This window comes from Fragaria vesca, linkage group LG6 (assembly GCF_000184155.1).
Source record: "Fragaria vesca subsp. vesca linkage group LG6, FraVesHawaii_1.0, whole genome shotgun sequence".
Taxonomy (NCBI): Eukaryota; Viridiplantae; Streptophyta; class Magnoliopsida; order Rosales; family Rosaceae; genus Fragaria; species Fragaria vesca.
In genome coordinates this window covers 17615590-17620490 of record NC_020496.1, presented here as the reverse complement: position 1 = coordinate 17620490, position 4901 = coordinate 17615590, and the positions used below count along the sequence as shown (strand labels likewise).

The 4901-nt window shown below is 40.3% G+C and overlaps 1 pseudogene; it reads left to right on the top strand.

Annotated features, from left to right (window-relative positions):
* Positions 1–671: 671 nt before the first annotated feature.
* On the top strand, positions 672–3284 carry LOC101295935 (annotated as a pseudogene).
* The last annotated feature ends 1617 nt before the right edge of the window (positions 3285–4901 follow it).

Sequence of the window (4901 nt, the reverse complement as noted above, 5' to 3'; positions counted from 1 at the left end):
AAATTTCAGCCAATTTGGTGATCGTTAAGGCCCTCAAACTCGAAAAACAAATGGACGGACTGAATTTTGTCCGATTGTGTTCATACCAGAAAAACTCGAGTTTGAGAGCCTTAATGATCACCAAATTGGCTGAAATTTTGCAGAGATGATCTACACAATATTTTCTAGATACTACACGGTGGAGATGAGGAAATTCGATAGAAAAAAGTGGTACAAAAATAGAAATCCACACCAAAACCATTGATGCGGACATCCGCACCTGATCAGCATTGTGTGTATGTGTGTATATATATTTTATATATATATAGTCTACAAAAGTACAGGCATAAATGTATATTTTCATAGGTCTCACCACCCTAATAGGCTAACATGTATCATGTTTTTTCGTTTCTTGTTTCATTCAAGAAAACAAATTTGGGCAGAACGGAGCAAAATGGGACATTTTTGAAAAACGTACTGATCTATACAAGACAAAGTGGAACGTGTACGTTTGTCCCCAGAATCCCAGACTGAGGGTACGTGCTTAATTTAATTTATCAACTAATTTCATTTCTGCAGTTCAAACTCTCGCAAAAAAAAAAATATCTATTAGCATATATATTTCTAACAAAATAAACTGTACATCTTCACTTCATTTACAGAACGTGCAAGGTTACAATCGAAATCTCAAAATGGCGTCAGCTGCACAAGATCTCTTGCTCGGCAAAATTGTAGGCATTCTTGAGAAAGAAGCATCCTCCATAGCCGGTGTACGCGATAAAGTTGATGACATTAAACAAGAGCTTGTAAGCATGAAAGCTTTCCTAAAGGATGCTGATGGAATAAAAGCACAGACGGAGGGAGAGGAGGCATGGGTAACAAGCGTGAGAGACTCTGTCTATGACGTTGAAGATATCATTGCTGAATTCACATATCGCACCTATAAGCAGAAAAGTGAAGTTCGATTTGCAAGGTGTCTTCACCAAACATTTCATATTCCAAAGAATCTTTGGTATAGGCGTCAAATTGCTAAAAAGTTAGACAACATCAAAGGAACCATCAAAGCCATTTCAGAGAGGAATCAGAAATGGATCGGTCTAAGTGCTATTCCTGCTGTAGAAGGAACAAGTTCCTCTCATGATCATATTCAAAAATGGATGCGAGACCAAGCAGAGGCTTCTCTCTTTACTAACGAAGATGAGCTTGTCGGGATTGAAGCCCCCAAAAAAGCATTAATGGAACATATAGTGAATGGTCAGCAGAGCCAAACCATTGTCTCTGTGGTCGGGATGGGAGGATCTGGGAAAACCACTCTTGTTGCGAAGATCTTCAACAACGACATTGTGAAGAGACATTTCGACTGCTATGCATGGGTTGTAGTTTCTCAAAATTATGTAATTGAGGATTTATTTAGAAGCTTGATCAAGCAATTCCATGAAGCAAAGAAGGAGAAGATTCCAGGAGAGATTGATGGCATGAGCTATAGAGAATTGGTAGAGATTCTTGTTGACTACTTGAACTCAAAAAGGTATCTAGTTGTGTTGGACGACGTATGGGATATTAATGTTTGGGCACAAATTAGGGTATCACTTCAAGATAAACAACTTGGAAGTCGAGTTGTACTCACCACTCGGAACAATGACATAGCAAGATATGCTTTTGGAGTTGTAAGCGTTGTTTATGACAGGTTTTTAGCAAGAAGGCATTCTCGACTCATCCTAATAAATCTTGTCCTCCTGAACTTGAGCCAATTGCTCGGGAACTTGTGGGGAAGTGTAATGGCCTTCCTCTGGCAATTGTGGCAACGAGTGGCCTCATGTCATCCAAAAAGTCATTTTCAGAGTGGAGCAATGTTTGCAACAGCACTGTTTCCTATACTGTTCTCTTTTTCCAGAAGATTATTTAATGAAAAGAAAACGACTCATTAGATTGTGGATAGCCGAAGGATTTCTCGAACATGTAAGAGGTGTCACACCGGAAGTGACTGCAGATAGATATCTTTCGGAACTTTGTTATCGTAGCATGCTACAAGTTGTAGTGAGGAATGAAGAAGGAAGACCAAAAAAATGCAGGATGCATGATGTTATGCGTGAGATTGCTCTTTCAACATCCGAGAAAGAGAAGTTCGGTGCTGTGTATGATGGAAAAGATGAAGGAATTGAAGCCCGCCGTTTGTCAATTCAATCTGAAGGAGAAATAAAATCCAGTGCAGGTATGTCAAGGCTTCGCTCTATTCTTGTCTTTGTCGAAGAAACAACGTTGCCTTCTGATTGCAAATATTTGAGGGTGCTAGACTTGGAGAATGTGTCAATCACTAATCTGCCAGATCATCTTGGGTACTTGTTCAACTTAAGATACTTAAATTTGAGGGGAACTCGTATTAAAGAGCTTCCAAAATCCATAGCGAAGCTACGGAACCTTCAAACCTTGAACATCCGAGGAAGTGAGATTGAGGAACTTCCAAAAGGAATTGCCAAGTTGTTAAATCTGCGCCATCTAATCATGTACCGTTACACTGGTGATTATTTGGGGTTTAGATATGTCAAAGGGACGAGAGTACCCGTGGATGTTAGTAAGCTGAATAACTTGCAAGTTTTGGCATGTGTTGAGGCAGAAGAAGACACTATTAGGCAGGTCGGTTGTATGACCCAACTTGTGCGGATTGGAATTACTAATGTGAAAGAAAGCGATGAGATGATCCTGTGTGACAGCATTCAAAAGTTGCAGCAGCTCCACTACTTGTTTCTAATGGCAAGTGATGAAGAGGAGATTCTTCAAACAAATGCAATACGTTCACCTCCTCCCCAACTTCAAGTGGTTATATTGGTTGGCCGACTGGAGAACGTACCACTTTGGTTTCGTTCACTCCAGAACATTACCACTCTGTATCTGCATTGGTCTAGACTTGAAGAAAATTTGGTACCTCACATTGAAGCACGCCCAATCTGGGATACCTTACACTTATTAATGCATATGTCGGGAAACAGCTGCATTTTCGAAGAGGCTTTGTAAAGCTAAAGACGCTGACTTTGCGTAATTATCCTTTGTTGACAGACATCATTCTAGACAACGGGGTGATGCCAAATCTCCATGAGTTGATTGTTTGGAGCTGCATGTCATTAAAGACATTGCCACTGGGTCTTGAATACCTTACTGATCTTAAAAAGTTGATATTGCGCTCGGTTCCAGAGAACATCATACGGCGCATTCGGAAAGGAGGTGTGGATCGTTGGAAGGTTCAACAAATCCCTGAAATCCGCTATATCTTTGAAAAGTCATCTAAGTGGTTCTATGAAACATTGTAGACCTAGCATTTCTGAATATTCTCCCATAGGTAATTGGTTTCGTAACTTTCTTTGTCTTACATTTATATCTCTTTTTCATATTATACAAGAAATCGCACATTGAATATGGCCGACTAGTTGGGTTAGCACAATTGCACAAGTAGTGAGACGGGGGAAAATATATTGCTAGTTGATTGTTCTCTCATTATCTCGATCTTTTGCAGAATGTATCAAGTTCCAGGAGGATAGAAGAAGATTTGGCCATGAAGAATCCGTTTTCGGTGTGCTGCTGCAAGGACTGAAACCCTTTTTTCTTTTCTTTTTTAAATTTGGATAATACACAAGACTTTGAGTACTTGATTGCACTTGATATTGTTTGTGTGTACTTGCATGTATAATGTTGGATTGAGCATGTCACTGTAAAGGGGTGTGGTACTCTTTTCCCTTGTATCTGGGCAAGGTTTTTTGATGAGACCACCATATAAACCCCTTAATTTGTTAGGGTCAATTACATAGAAATCCATGTTCAGACATTTTATTCCATATAAGTTCACCCAAACATTTTTACTCACATAAGTCCACCTAAGCCTAAATAGGGTTTTATATTAGGTATAAAAGTTGAACAAAATTACAGACTGCCATCTAATAAAAAACATTAGATTCTCTCTTTTATATTTACAAAAATGCCACTAGTATAAAAAGTCAACAACCACTCTCATTTTGGAAAAGTCTCCGGCCGACCTCTGGCGAGGTTTCCGGCTGATCTCCGGTGAGATTTCCGGCCGACCTCCGGCAAGGTTTCCGGCTCTGGTGAGGTTTCCGACTAACCTCCGACGATGACAAAAATTACTATTACCACCTACAAAAGCTACTACCACCGCCTACAAAAGCTACTACCACCGCCTACAAAAACTACTACTGTGAGGTTTCCAATGAACACAAAAGCTACTACCACAAACTACTACCACCAACCACAAAAGCTACTACCACAAACTACAAAAGCTACTACCACCGCTTACAAAAGCTACTATTTTGAGGTTTCCGACGAACACAAAAACTACTATCACCAACCACAAAAGCTACTACCACCAGCTACAAAAGCTACTACCACCGCCTACAAAAGCTACTACCACCGCCCACAAAAGCTACTACTGTGAGGTTTCTGACGAAACACAAAAACTACTACCACCAGCCACAAAAACTACTACCACCAGCTACAAAAGCTACTACCATCGCCTACAAAAGCTACTACTGTGAGGTTTCCGACGAAACACAAAAACTACTACCACCAGCCACAAAAGCTATTACCACCAGTTACAAAAGCTACTACCACCACCTACAAAAGCTACCACCTACAAAAGCTACAACTGTGAGGTTTCCGACTAACAAAAAAAATACTACTACCAACCACAAAAGCTACTACTACCATCTACAAAAACTACTACCACCACCTGAAGCCAGATTACAAGTCGTCTAGCGGCCATCAGTTCAGCACATGCCATGGCAGCAGCCTCTAGCTCATTGAAAGTCACCAAAATCCTCAACAGAAACACAAAACACTCCATTCATCAACATAAACACACCAAAATCCTCAACAGAAACACAAGCACTCGGCAAGTCTGCGGTTTAGGTGCCGGC